The sequence below is a fragment of the Tiliqua scincoides genome, chromosome 16 (genome assembly GCF_035046505.1).
Source record: "Tiliqua scincoides isolate rTilSci1 chromosome 16, rTilSci1.hap2, whole genome shotgun sequence".
NCBI classification, from domain to species: domain Eukaryota; kingdom Metazoa; phylum Chordata; class Lepidosauria; order Squamata; family Scincidae; genus Tiliqua; species Tiliqua scincoides.
The window spans coordinates 582,821-598,168 of record NC_089836.1 but is presented as its reverse complement, the minus strand read 5'-3'; the positions used below and the strand labels follow the sequence as shown (position 1 = coordinate 598,168).

At 51.0% G+C, this 15,348-nt stretch overlaps 1 protein-coding gene and 1 pseudogene across 1 annotated transcript in view; one reads left to right on the top strand and one right to left on the bottom strand.

The window, feature by feature from the left end:
* Positions 1-15,348, bottom strand: part of NOTCH1 (notch receptor 1) — a 787,535-nt gene that overhangs the window by 752,705 nt on the left and 19,482 nt on the right. The gene's annotated exons all lie outside the window — the stretch shown is intronic.
* Positions 2,117-2,233, top strand: LOC136635757 (5S ribosomal RNA; annotated as a pseudogene).

The window sequence follows — 15,348 nt, the reverse complement described above, 5'->3', positions numbered from 1 at the left end:
TCTCTCTTGAATCGGGACAGTGCTGGAGGAGGCAACGTGGCACTGGGTAAAGGGAGGGGGTAGAATTTCATGCACCCCCTCAGGGGCCAGGAGGTCTCAGGCAGGCCCTGGAAACTGTCTTCCACTAAGCAATTTAACTCACCCAGTCAACTCCACCAACACCCTGGGGAGCTCCTGACCATTCCTCTAATGCAACACTTGCCAAACTTATCCAGCCGGTGACACCCTTGGAACCCGGAAGTGAATGGCGGCCACGCGGTGCCAACATTGCCATTCACTTCCAGGCTCAGATGCTTAGCTCAAGCCTCTGGACAGCAGTAAGAAGCTCAGGGTGGGCAAGCAGCCTTTTCACAGTGCGCAGTTTTCATGTGCTGCAGCTCTGCTTCACTGGGTCTTCTGCCGCTGTCTCACGGTTCACACCAGCGTCTTGAGCCAAGCAGCGAACGGTCCCCATCATCCTAGCTTGTGCCTCGCAACACCCTGGGTGTTGCAATGCACAGACTGGGAACCACTGCTTTAATGCTTGTTGGCATCCTTCAGTCTCAGAAGACTATGGCATCGCGCTCTGAATGGTGGTTCTGGAACAGAGTGTCCTCTCCAGTGCGCGAAGCCTGGGTAAAGTAGATATGGAGGATAGATTGTTACCCATGCAGCAAATCTCCCCTCTCCACGTTGCTGAAATGGTCCAATGGAAAGGCAGAAGCCAATACGGTAGCCAATGCTACATCACGCAATTTGTTATTTGTGTTCAGACAATCAATAAACTGAATCAAAGTATCCCAAACAACATCAAAGTCGATTTCTGTAGCCCAAGATCGTTTCTAGCCAAGTGGATAGAGAGGGCAGCTTCTCCCCCACCCCCATGGGTTTCTTCTAAGAAGTGTGCTTCGATTGGAAGCAGCCAGCATCACAACACGCCACGGGCTGGAGAGGTGATGCGCAGGCATTCTGGACAAGCATGAATGTTCCCAGCTAGAGGAATGTTGGTTATTTTTCCGGGAAGCTTCGCTTCTTTCTTGTCCGAGGAGACTCATCACTGTGAGGTCTGAGAGCTTTGGATCAAGAGTGTCGCTTGGGCCAAGGGAGCTCTGGGGACCGCTGCCTGTCAAAGCCTGCCGAGGCCCACTTCGCAAACAACCCCCTCCCCGGTTTTTGTTCTGTCCCTTCAATATTTCCACTGTTTCACAGCTTTTCTGCCGTCCTACCAGCAACGGGTTTTGTCCTTCCTGCACTTGCCCTCTATAGAAAGGCTGTCCCCAAGCAGATGTTTTGCTGACCTTTCACCCAAGATTAATTCAGAAAGTTCGCGGTTTTCCTTTCTTCAGAGCCGCCAGCTACCAGCCAGCTACCATCTGCCACCCGGGGACAGATGCCTCACAAACACACGGCCAGAACCCCCCACCCACTTTCTTCTGCCTCAAAGAGGAAAAAAGAAAAAAAAAACTCCACTACCCCCCACCCAAAGTACCAAAGAGCTGGTTTGACACAAAAATCTGAAGCCTGTCATGGGATAAGGGAGTACAGGTTGAGACTCCCTACCCACAGATCCAGAACCCACGAATTCCAAACCCATGGTCCAGACCTGAGCTCCTGGACACCACCAGAGAGGCTCTCCTGTGGCATCTGGGAGACTCTTTAAGACCCATAGAGACCATGAGTGAAAAACAGGAAATACCCTTCAAACAGCTCTGGGCAGCATTCCGAGGCCTGTAAAAGCTGTGCACGGCCTCTACAGACCTCAGAAAGGCTCTGAATGCAGCTGGAATGCGGTTCCAGTTGCGTTGGGTTGGAACCTGTGAATTAAAACCCCCCCGTGATCTCCCCAGACCCCTGCCTCCTTGCAGAAAGACATCAAGTCTTCTCAAAACACCTCAGTGTTGCAGAGGTGCCCCTTGGATGTGTGTTTCTCCAACTCCTGTGCGCCTACCTAGCAAAGCTCCAAATCAGAATCAAATTAAGAGACTTCTCAAAACCAGGATGGCACAGTGATTCTGGAGTTGGACTTAGACCTGGAAGGGTCAGCTTCAAAATATCTACTCAGCCATGAAGCTTCCTGGGTGACCTTGGGCCAGTCAGTCACTCTCTCTCTCTCAGCCTCACCTACCTTACAGGGTTGTTGTGCAACTGTTACCCTGCACATGCCCAATCTCGTCTGATCTTGGAAGCTAAGCAGGGTCAGGCCGGGTTAGTACTTGGATGGGAGACCGCCTGGGAATACCGGCTGCTGTAGGCTTATACCATGATCTCGGAAGCTAAGCAGCGTCAGGCCTGGTTAGTACTTGGATGGGAGACCGCCTGGGAATACCGGGTGCTGCAGGCTTATACCATAGTCTTTCAAGACTGAAGGTTGCCAACCATTTGTTGTGAGGACAAAAGAAGGGGAGGAATGATGCACACCTCATTGGAGGAAGGGGGGTATAAAAATGTGGAAAATAAAATATTGGAACATTGCACAGATCAGATTCTGGGCAGTGGATTGATGCTCATTGAAAACCCAATTGCAATACCCATTGCAATGGGCAGCGGATTAGCTTTCCAGGTGCAGCAGGGACTTTGTTAGGGACCACAGAGTTCTCTCATGGACATGCCTGTAGAAGGATTTTCCCTGGCATCTGTTGGGGCCACCTTAGGGTACCCACCTTAGGCACAGACAATGTGCTTGTGTCCTCTGACCCAGGCAGGATCTGTAGGGCCCGAAGCTCTGCTCTGTAAACAACACGAAAGGCTCATGGACCACAAGTGTGTACCACACGACGAGGCTCCCGGAATATTTGGTCAAGACTGGTGTCAGCCAGAACTCCAAACCACTTTACATAGCTAAATTAAATGGCTTGCTTTTCCCAAAATGGCCCCGGTCTAAAATCTACCTGTTCAATTCACTTTTGTATCATTAGCAGGTATTTGCCTAGTTCATTTCTGTCGCCTTCAGGTGGCCCCTGTTGGCCGATGGGTGTCGATGGAAGTTTGAATTTGGGGGTTGAGTTTGCCGTTCCTTTGATGCAGGTGAATGCGCTCTTCAATGAAGGTGAATGTGCTATTGAAGAGTACCTACCTCTTCAATACTTCTCCCCTCCTCAGTGCAGCTTGTGCAGTTCTCTACAAGGGTCTAGAAATAGTTTGACAGCTAGCAACTGGTTGATGTTGTGAAATCTTTGGTTGCCGACCAGTCATTTTTGCACAGGCTGCTGGCAGGATCTTGCCTTGTGATGCTGAACCAGGAATTCCTCCCCCCCCCCAATGGAGAAGGTCCTCCTCTTTTAATCTTTAAGCCGAGGAGTGCTGCCACCATCTCTTGGGTATCTTCCAGTGGCAGCTACCTTTGATTTCTAAAGCTGCTGCAAACTTTGAGCTTGGACGTTTGGTGGGAATGAATCAATCATTAAGCCAAGGTGATTTGGGGCTGGTTGGCTGGTCCATAAAACAGCAGCACCTGGAGCGCAGAAGGGCTTTATAATCTCCTGCAGGTGATACCTGTAATCAGAAGGGTTTAGGGAGTTCAGGGAAGGGCAAGCTGTTGGCTGCAAGGCTCCCAGGCTCATCTGGGAGTAGTCAGAGGTGGGGTGGGGGGAGGTGAAAGACAAACAGGGCCCAGAGGTTGTCGAACGCTGAGGCAGAGGGTCTAATTAACAGATTGAGTTGTTTTTCCCAGACTTTCAAATTGCTGGGGGGAACAGACTGTGTCATTATGATCCCAGTAGACCATTGCACGACAGAGAGAAAGCAGGGTTGCATGTGGGGAGGGGGAGGTGGTGGAATCTCATGCATGGCCTCCTAGAGGTTCCAACACAAACTGATTCACACATGCATAAATATCCCTTTGAGTGGGAGGGACAGGCAGCTGACAGCATCAGCGTCACACTCACTTGCTGAAAACAACATCGGAGGTGACAAGAACCTTTTCTCTGATGCGGAATTGTGCCTTTCAGGGCTGTTTACACGTGCAAGTTCTCCAGGCTTGATGTTGCAGACATCTGTGGACTGGAGGATGGAAAAAGGCTTCCTGCCTGGAGATGTTTCCAGAAACTGACTTTTAAACAATTGACCTACACCTTCTAAATCTTGCTGAGCAGGAACAACCAAATATAGTTTTATGGTGCGAAGCATGTAACCCTTAAGCATTTATCCCATCTCCTGATTCTTTGACACAGTGCCCAAGCCGTTGACTCCTTGAGCCACTGACGACCTGCTAAGGAGTGTAGCTTTCCCCAGTGCAAAATCTGCTTCTTGGCTAGAAGAGCAGCCTTTCAAGCCCGCCCCCCCATATAGGCCAAGACCCTAAATGAGCAGAGCTGCGTCCTAATTGCAGAACTACACAAGTCCATGCTGCATCCTAAATACTGTGACTTCCCATATTTCATGGTTATTGGAAACAAGATCAAACCATTTTGAGGAACTCGGTCACTTTCGAACAAGTACGCCAAGCTTTATCCTCCTACTAGGGCCCAGTAAGTTCTTGACTTCATAGAACGCTGAGGCAAGAGGGTTCCTTGAAGATCATCACGTCTAACCCCCTCCTTGGGACTGGCAACTACAGCATCCTTGAAAGCTGTTCAACCAAGCTGCGGCTTTTAAACTTCCAATAAGAGAGCCCACGACTGCTCAAGGCCGACCATAATAATAATGGCAACCACAGTTTAATTTATTTTTCACATGGCGCCCTTCCTCCAAGGAGCTCAGGGTGATGTACATAGTTACTCCCCTGCTTTTGTGCTCACAACAACCCTATGAGGTAGGTGAGGCCAAATTTGGGGGGGGGAACACAGGTAAACCCAAACTATATCACCAAATGCATCTTTTGGGATTCGCCTCCATGGGTCTAAACCGGGGTGCCCAAACCCCGGCCCTGGGGCCAATGCCTCTCAAAGCAGCCCTCAGGGAACCCCCAGTCTCCAATGAGCCTCCGGCCCTCTGGAGATTTGTTGGAGCCCACACTGGCCCGACGCAACTGCTCTCAGCATGAGGACGACTGTTTGACCTCTCGCATGAGCTGTGGGATGAGGGCTCCCTCCACTGCTTGTTGTTTCATGTCTGTGATTATTATTATTATTATTATTATTATTAACAGTATTTATATACCGCTTTTCAACTAAAAGTTCACAAAGCAGTTTACAGAGAAAAATCAAATAACTAAATGGCTCCCTGTCCCAAAAGGGCTCACAATCTAAAAAGATGCAAAAAAAAGTCTGTGATGCAGCAGTGACAGCGAAGGAAAGGCTGGCTTTGCTTTGTGCCAGGCCTTTTATAGGCCTTGAGCTATTGCAAGACCTTCATTCATTCATATAAGTTCATCTTTAATATATTCATTTATGTAAACGTATGTAAATTTATTCAAATTTGAAATGTAAATTAATTCTTTTTTCCCCTGGCCCCCAACACAGTGTCAGAGAGATGATGTGGCCCTCCTGCCAAAAACTTTGGGCACCCCGGTCTAAACAAAGGACAGTAACACCTCGACACCCACCTTTTCCTCTTCAGTGCGCCCTCCCTCTTCCCCTTCAGCAAGCAGAGACCTGCTGACCCAGTTATGAAACACTTCAGCTACTGCCTGACCAAGATGCAAATTGCACCCAGACCACCGACATCCTGGTCCAAGTTTATTAAAACTCTCCAGGACGCCGGCAAGAGAAAAGCAATTAGTGGATGCAGTAGCTCCACGTGCAGGTAGAGATAACCCACAGGGACCGAAGCAGGAGCAGCAACGGGAAGAGGCTGGAGTGGTTTCTTAATTAAACACAAATTGCAGACTCTTTATTGTCCCAAACCCCAAATTGCCAGCTTTTAACTTGGGGCAAAACAAGAATAATCCCAACAGAACCGCAATTCTTTCAGCCGGTGCGCAGGAGAACAATAACGCCGGAATCCCTCTTCTTCCCCTCCCCAAGGAAGAAGCGGGCAGGAGGGAGAAAGACTCTGCGGAGTTATGTAGGCAGATGTTGGCCAACAGAATTCTGGACCGGGAGTCCCTATTGTCCTGAAACAGGCAGCCTGAGCCTCTCGAGGAGGAAGGCGAGACTCCATTTCTGAATGGGAAAGAGAGGAACTGGCTCTCAATGGCAGCCTCTGAACATCCACCCAGTGCCATTCACAAAAGAGAGGCCCCATTGCCGGCTGCAGAGATCAGGAACCATAGTCTGCACCCAACTCTCCAAAAACGTCTCAGTAGCAACCTTTACTGCAAAATCTCCTTTACTGCAAAAACTGAGTGTATCTTGAGCATCATGACCTGCTTGCTTGCTTTAAAAAAAAGTCTGCAGATTTCAAAAGGATGAGGGGGGAAGCAGCATCTGGGGAAGGTCCAAAAACTTGAATGAGCTTCAGGGATGCCTTCCAGGAGTGCCCACCTCCCCCCAAGAGCTACTGTTCCTTTCTAGGAATAGACCCACTGCCTTTCCTTCACCTCCCCAAATATGCCACCAGATCAACTTCACTTGTAAACCACAGAAGTGGAGTGCCAGGCGCCACTCCTATGGCAAAGAGATGATTGCTGGGCTGGGGCACCTTCCCTATGAGGAAAGGCTACGGTGTTTGGGCCTCTTCGGCCTAGAAAAGAGGCGCCTGAGGGGGGACATGATTGAGACACACAAAATTATGCAGGGGATGGACAGAGTGGATAGGGAGATGCTCTTTACACTCTCACATAACACCAGAACCAGGGGACATCCACTAAAACTGAGTGTTGGGAGGGTTAGGATAGACAAAAGAAAATATTTCTTTACTCAGCGTGTGGTTGGTCTGTGGAACTCCTTGCCACAGGATGTGGTGACGGCGTCTGGCCTAGACGCCTTTAAAAGGGGATTGGACAAGTTTCTGGAGGAAAAATCCATTATGGGTTACAAGCCATGATGTGTATGTGCAACCTCCTGATTTTAGAAATGGGCTATGTCAGAATGCCAATGCAAGGGAGGGCACCAGGATGAGGTCTCTTGTTATCTGGTGTGCTCCCTGGGGCATTTGGTGGGCCGCTGTGAGATCCAGGAAGCTGGACTAGATGGGCCTTTGGCCTGATCCAGTGGGGCTGTTCTTATGTTCTTAACCTCAGCACCCTTCACCTGCTGAAGTCCCACAGATCTCTTGTCCCCAAACATGATGCATTGTACTAAGAGAAATGGGGCCACTCTCCTGGACGACTCCAGAGTGCTTCAGAGCAAGGGAGATGCTCTGTTTTGACAAAAAAAGTTGCTTGGCTATCTTTTTATATTTGGCCACAGGACCACAGCAGTTTATCCAGGAAGCCAAACCGTCTTGGCTGCTAATGCTGCTCTATCTCTTGGCAGCAGACAAATCAGAGAGATAAAGTTAACTTGATAGCAAGCTGCGGGGTGAGCTTTAGATCAACTGAATTGCGCCAACCGCTTTCTGGACAGCCTCAAGAGAAACCAAACAAAAGCACCAGGAGAGAGAGTCCAAGAAGTCACCGATGCTTCCAAATGTTTTTAAAGAGGACACTTATGGTTGGATTTGGGGCAATGAAAAAAAGGCCTCCTTCTAAACTAGTACAAGCCTTATGCAAATAAAACACAGCCGAAGAAAAATGTGGCCAGTGGGCTTGAATATTCAGCCAGGGAAAGAGCCCCAGGCTCTTCGTGCAAAAGCCCAAGTGTCAACATGGCGCTTATTGGCCAGGCCCAGACAATGGAGAAGCTTCTGCCCTCCGGCCCTCTGAAACATTCTTCCGGAGTGTCTCTTAGAAACCCACCTTTTATGGGGAACAGCAGGCACTCAGCCCTCCGCCCTGCCTTGACTCAGCGGACTGGCCCCAACATTTTAATACTGGCCGGCTGGGGGTGAACTGAGGGCTGGCTGAGGGGAACTCTGAACTCCCCACCCAGCTTCCTCTAGGGGCATTCCAGCACAGGGTCAGGAGTGCCTTTTCCCTCTGGCCCAACCACACTCAGGGCCTCCAAAGGTCCTGCAAGACCCAAAACCAAGCTTGGGTCAGAAAAAAAGCACTTTGTTCCTTCCGAATATTTCACAAAACAACCTCACCTGTCTGCTGGCGGAATCAGCCTGGCGATCAGCCCCTCCTCCTGGCCCCCTCTGGCGCTGACAAATCAAGCCCAGGCAACGGGCAAGGAAGACAGGAGCTCCAATTTCCTTGCCAGGATGCCGCAAACGACTAAACAAGCATGCCAGTCATTTTGCAAGCAAAGACATCTTTGTAAGACTGTGCTACACGAATGAACTGGTGGCATCCTCCTCGCCCCAGAATGCTCTGCACCCTGGACAGGCAACAAGCAGCCTAGGTCATGGCTGGTCCACAGGCTGGACAGCAGAAGGTGGTGGATCGATGGACTGGCCTTTTCTCCCCCTCCCCCCCCCCAAACTCTGTGCTTGCAAAGCCTGGGCACGCTTTTGGGTCTCAGGCACTATTCCTGCAGCAGCCAGGAAACTGGTCCTCCAGGGCTGGGCACTCTCCTTGAAGTCCACCATGCCTGCATCGCCTTCCCTAAGTGTCCTGCTAGGACACCCCCAACTCTCAGGAGACGGGGCCCGTGTTTTCTAGGTGCGCAGCCCCTTGACACAATCCAAAGGCAAAAAAGCCATAAGAACATAAGAAGAGCCTCACTGGATCAGGCCATAGGCCCATCTAGTCCAGCTTCCTGTGTCTCACAGCGGCCCACCAAATGCCCCAGGGAGCACACCAGATCACAAGAGACCTGCAAGGCCTCCTGGGAATTGTAGTTTAAGAAGAGCCCCACTGGATCAGGCCATAGGCCCATCTAGTCCAGCTTCCTGTGTCTCACAGCGGCCCACCAAATGCCCCAGGGAGCACACCAGATCACAAGAGACCTGCAAGGCCTCCTGGGAATTGTAGTTAAGAACATAAGAACAGCCCCACGGGATCAGGCCAGAGGCCCATCTAGTCCAGCTTCCTGTATCCCACAGCGGCCCACCAAATGCCCCAGGGAGCACACCAGATCACAAGAGACCTGCAAGGCCTTCTGGGAATTGTAGTTAAGAACATAAGAACAGCCCCACTGGATCAGGCCAGAGGCCCATCTAGTCCAGCTTCCTGTGTCTCACAGTGGTCCACCAAATGCCCCAGGGAGCACACCAGATCACAAGAGACCTCATCCTGGTGCCCTCCCTTGCATCTGGCATTCTGACATAGCCAGCAGCTTTTCCCACTTGTCGTCCACCCCACCCCCCGACTTTTGCCACCAATGTGCGAAGATTGTAAAGCCGGGGGGGGGAGCCTCTCTTCCCAGTCCATTTCCACTACATACAGATGGTGGCACATTTCATAATGAAAGCAACCCCTTCTCCCAAAGCAATTCATCCCCCCCGTCCACTTTTGGAGGTTTTTAACACCCAACCTGCCTGGGGAGCCAAAGGAGGGGGGGAGTGTGTCGTGTGGTGTGCTGCAGGAAAGAGGAAGAGAGAGAGAAAGAGAGAGAGAGAAATTAGTTTTAGGAAAGCTCCTGCGCACACATGGAAAAGCCAGTAAAGGAGGCCATGATTTATGTGCATATAAAATGGTTGCAACTAAGCCAAGCATGAAACGTTCCCATTAAAACCCGACTCCCCACCACCTCCCCTGGTCGCCTCTCACACTCCTGCAGGAGGGGAAGTTTAACCCATACTTCAGCATTTAATCGCTTCATCTTTTCTGAACCCCCCCCCCCCCCCCCAACAGCTCCAAGCACAAACTCGGGGATAAACTCAGTTACCCCCTGACTCTGAAGAGGAGCTCCTTGCGCCAACAGCACCGGGAGAAGGACAGCCCTTCTTCACAACCCTTTGGACAATCGGGAGGTTTGGCCCAGAGCAATCCGTCTCTCCCTTTGGGGTACAAACTCTGCTTCCAATCCTGTGATGGGGCATAAATTTAGAAAGCCCATAAGGCTTCAACAAGAAGCCCCCAACCAAGAAACTGGCTTTCTTCTGACCGACGCAGGATGCGTGCAGGCAAAGGAGCACATAATCGACCCTCAGAGCCTCTTGGAGTTGCTGGGTCACACTGCATCCCCATGGCAGTTGATGCCACAAGCAGGCAGAGCTCACCTCCCATCTACCTGGGGCCCTGTGGCTCCCTGGACCTCTGAACCCATTTCCTTCCTTCCTGCTCCTCCATGTCCTGGTTGTAATTTTTCCCCATTCCACCTTCTCCTGGGTTCCGTATCTCCACCAGCCTTTGGTCATGCAGGTTCCTGCTTCTCAGGCCACCGCGGACCCACTTCTGCCAGTCCCCTCCCCATCACACCATAAGCACCCTTCCTTCCCTCTGTTCCTTTGCCATCTTCCCTTTTTCTCCACCCACACCCCCTCCCACCCACCCCCAACCAGGCCAAGCGATGCCCCCCTCAGGAACTGCTCCATCTCTTTTCCCCATCATGGCATCTCTCTCATTTTTGCGGGTAACTCCCTTGTGCCTTTTTTAAGCCTGTGACCCCTTCTGGAAAGGGAACCATTTTTCCCCTGTTCCTTTTCCTAGCATTTCCCTGTGGAAAAGTGGTCCACAGGATGTTCTACATCTGTGGTTTTCAACCTTTCCCTTGCCACAACCCCAATGAATAAACCGAGAATGAGACTGGAGACCCACCACCAATCTTGTCCCCCTGCTGGGACCCACCCACCCCAGTCATGGACGTACTGCCTGCTACAGAAATGTCTCCGAAACCACCAGGGGCACATTCTCTGCAGGAGGACATACGGGCTTGCTCTGCACTCTCTAGGTCCTTGGCCCTATAAAGCCAGCGGAGTCCAATTAAATTTGGCTGGCGAAGGATCTGACAACCAACACTATCAGTTGCTCCAACTTGGTAAGCTGGGCTGTTGACACTACAGACCAAACTGCACACTTTGGGGAGGGGAGGGGACACATTGTCTCCTCGGGATGAATTATCACCCTGACCTTTGAATCATTAAACAGCCACCCCCGCTCCGCTGAACAACAGGAGTGCCAAATGCCTGGGAAGGCCATGGGAAAACTGCATCGGCTCTGGAAGAGGAAGCCACAAGAGCCCTCTCAAATTCTGGGGGAGAGCTGCAAACCCTAGTGGGGACTGAGGTTGCTTCTCCCACCTTGCACAATTCATTCGCTCTGCACATCTAAAATCAGCCTGGAAGATCAATCCATATTTCAGGGGAACTTTTATAACTTCTTTGCATTGCAAATCTCAGAGATGCAAAGATCTTGGGGGGGGGGGGGAGAGATAAGCTAAGGAGTTAGAGCTGGACCCAAAAAACTTCCACCGTGCCTGCATCTGGGGCAGTGAGTACACCAGGATTTTGTTTAGCAGAGAAAAGCCACAAATCCCACTTCCTAAAAATGCCAGCCTACAAAAACAACTTTTAAACAAAACAAGACAACTTGCCAGCCCTTTTAAATCTAAGAAGGGGAAAGAAAAGGAAAAGATTTGGTTTTCAAGTGCCTTGTACACTTGCTCCTCCCCAGGTCCTTAGGCAGAATTATGAAGAGAAAAAAAGACGGACTTAAGAACATAAGAACAGCCCCACTGGATCAGGCCATAGGCCCATCAGCTTCCTGTATCTCACAGTGGCCCACCAAATGCCCCAGGGAGCATACCAGATAACAAGAGACCTGCCTCCTGGTGCCCTCCCTTGCATCTGACATAGCCCATTTCTAAAATCAGGAGGCTGCACATACACATTGTGGATTGTAACCCGTAATGGATTTTTCCTCCAGAAACTTGTCCAATCCCCTTTTCAAGGCGTCCAGCCAGATGCCATCACCACATCCTGTGGCAGGGAGTTCCACAGACCAACCACACGCTGAGTAAAGAAATATTTGCTTTTGTCTGTTCTAACTCTCTTGCCTAAAGTTACAGACTTGCCTAAAGTTACAGACATCAGTGGCAGAACTGGGGTTCAAATCACCGTATAGCTACACAGAGTGACCCGAGACCAGCTGGCTCTGGTTTCTTCTCGCCCTTTTTGCCAGAATTCACAGCTCTGCCGAGACCACTGGACACATCCCTCCACAAGCGCATACATGGCAAGCATTCAAAGGCCATTGGCAGGGAAGGGCAACCAGGCAACAAAGCAGAGCCCCTGCTAAATGCCGCTCCCCCGTGCCAGGAAGGGAGCCAAGGGCTGTCAGGTTCTCCAAAGGGTGCCAATTCCTTCGGACTTGGACAGGAGGCCAGATTACTCGCTCACACACAGCGTGCAAAATGCACACGCTGCAAATTGCTCAGCACTCCCACCAAGGCAGCAGGCGACACAGCACTATGGAATGGGTCCTGCTCCTGATCTCCAAGTCCCCCAGCATGCCCCGAAGTGGAGCTCTGGCCCAGCAAGGGAACCATCCAGTAGAATGGGTCGCGCAACAAGACCCGCACAAGTCGTCCCCCCTCCCAAGGGCCCCATAACAGAGGGAGGGAGGGAGTCTCCTTGCCAGGAACTCAACTTTCTGGCTGGACCAAAGTTTGTCGCTGTGCTAACTAAGGCTATTTTTAATTGGATGGCAAAAGCACTGAACGTTGCTTAGGACTGCCAGTTTTATCTGCCAAGTTGCGTTTTAGCCACCCACAGCTTCGTCTTCACTCACTTTACCATCCCCTCACCAGATAGGAAAGCGCTCTACAGGTAGACCACAGCTGCGATACAAGGACATCTGCAAGAGGGATCTGAAGGCCTTAGGAGTGGAGCTCTACAGGTGGGAAACCCTGGCCTCTGAGCGGCCCGCTTGGAGGCAGGCTGTGCAGCATGGCCTTTCCCAGTTTGAAGAGACACTTGGCCAACAGTCTGAGGCTAAGAGGCTAAGAAGGAAGGCCCACAGCCAGGGAGACAGGCCAGGGACAGACTGCACTTGCTCCCAGTGTGGAAGGGATTGTCACTCCCGGATTGGCCTTTTCAGCCACACTAGACGCTGTTCCAGAACCACCATTTAGAGCGCGATACCAGAGTCTTCCGAGACCGAAGGTTGCCAACAACAACCAGATGGGTTTCATTTTTGACACTTCAGGGCTGGACACTTCCTAAGAGCCATCTGGGGTTCAACCCAGCTCAGCCACCACTGGAAGACCCAGTGGTAGCTCCAAGCATCCCAAGGGGCTCAGGATTCAGATAAACCATTTACATCTTCCAAGACAAGACAGAGATGCATGGAACCTCTCGAGATATTACACACACCTTTGATACACACACAGGAATGCAACCAACGCATGGGTGCAAATGTCATCTTGAAGGCATGGCGGAGAGCTGGGATCACCCACGGCTCTGACAGAGGTGCCTCTGCCAAATGTGTCCAGTGGCCCTTGGAGTGCCTTTAATCAGATGCACCCCCTTCAAAGACTCTCTGCTGCTGCAGAAGTTGAAAAACAAATTGGGAGACAGCATGTGGGAGAACTGGAGACAAAGCAGGTTCCATAGAGTTCACCCAGAGGATCCAATTTAGTTGTGAGCAAAAGTTTTGTCCAAATAAGAAACGTCACAAGAGGCACAAAAACAGTGCGGACCAGAACTTTCTGCGGAGAAATTTAAACAGATCGATCCTCTGAAGTGAACTAAATACCTTGGTTGGCAACCTTCAGTCTCGAAAGACTGTGGTATAAGCCTACAGCACCTGGTATTCCCAGGCGGTCTCCCATCCATATACTAACCAGGCCTGACCCTGCTTAGCTTCCGAGATCATGGTAGAAGCCTACAGCACCTGGTATTCCCAGGTGGTCTCCCATCCAAGTACTAACCAGGCCTGACCCTGCTTAGCTTCCGAGATCATGGTATAAGCCTGCAGCACCTGGTATTCCCAAGCGGTCTCCCATCCAAGTACTAACCAGGCCTGACCCTTCTTAGCTTCCGAGATCATGGTATAAGCCTACAGCACCTAGTATTCCCAAGCGGTCTCCCATCCAAGTACTAACCAGCCTGACCCTGCTTAGCTTCCGAGATCATGGTATAAGCCTACAGCACCTGGTATTCCCAAGCAGTCTCCCATCCAAGTACTAACCAGGCCTGACCCTGCTTAGCTTCCGAGGTCAGGCATCTACAGGGTAACAGTTGCTGCAACTAAATACCTTGGGCTTCGGTCATCCCTTACAGATGGCTGCGTAAGGGTTTGCGCACAATCCGTCTGGCCTTGGGGTTTCTGACCTCTGAAACCAGGATGCAAGTGGGCCCACCAAAAGCCTCCATGGAGCGTGCCTCAAACCCATAGCCATATCGACCCCCACGCTTCAGATTAGTCACCAGTGCAATATTTTTTGAGAAGACCAGACCATCCGTGTGAGTCAGTGCCAACTGAAAACTAGCAAGTTTCACTGAGGACCAGTTCACATTGTTCAGGTCAGGGCCAACTATCCACTGTGATCAATCCCTTTCTACTTTCAGAGTCCTGAAACAACAGGGAGCTTCCTTCCACCTTGGTTACTCTTGCTCCATGAAGTTCCTACTGGTAGCTGGAACTAAAGTAGGTCGGCAACCTACGGCCCACAGGCTGGAAGGGGCCCTCCACTCAAAGTCATCCAGCCCACATGGAGTTCGGTTTGTGAGGCAAAGGCTACTGTCCAGTTTGCCACATGCCAGACTGGGCATGGCAGAGCCACCTGCCATGGAGCCACTCCTCATGGAGTCCCTGAGCCGCACATGTCCTTCCCCCCCCCAAAAAAATTGTTAACCCCTAAGCTAAAGGGTGGTGAAGAACATCAGGCGGTAGGCCTACCAAGCTCTGTTCTTGCTGCTTCCACCCACTTCCTCCCCCTCCAAGACCACATGGGTCTGTTCAAATCCACAGAGCCACAGCGATGGGGAAGCTGGAGAGGAAACAGCCGCCCTCACGGTTCAGCAGCGGGTTGGACTAAAGGTCACTCTTCCCCACGTGACACGCAGTCATGTCCAAGCACTCTACCAGCACAGTGGTGTCCTTTCACCCACGTGGAAATGAGAGCCACACGGAATCGTGGCCTTGGCTTGAAAAATCATTGCAGGGGTCCTTTCCCGAAGCCCCAGGAAAATCACAGGCTTTGGGGTGGCTGGAATCTGCTATCATGCCCTATATGTTGTTAATTAGTATCCTTGAGTAAAGCACCCACCTGTGACAAGCATTCTTTCTTTAAAGAAAGAGTAAACGCATCGGTAAAGCAGTACCACGTTTTCCAGACTCACAAAGAGAGTCTGGTCCAACAAGAAGCTGACGGAACATACCAAGATCCAGGTCTACAGAGCTTGCGTCCTGAGTACGCTTCTGTACTGCAGCGAGTCATGGACTCTTCACTCACAACAGGAGAGGAAACTGAACGCTTTTCACATGCGCTGCCTCCGACGCATCCTCGGCATCACCTGGCAGGACAAAGTTCCAAACAACGCAGTCCTGGAATGTGCTGGAATCCCTAGCACGTATGCACTGCTGAAACAGAGACGCCTGCATTGGCTCGGTCATGTCGT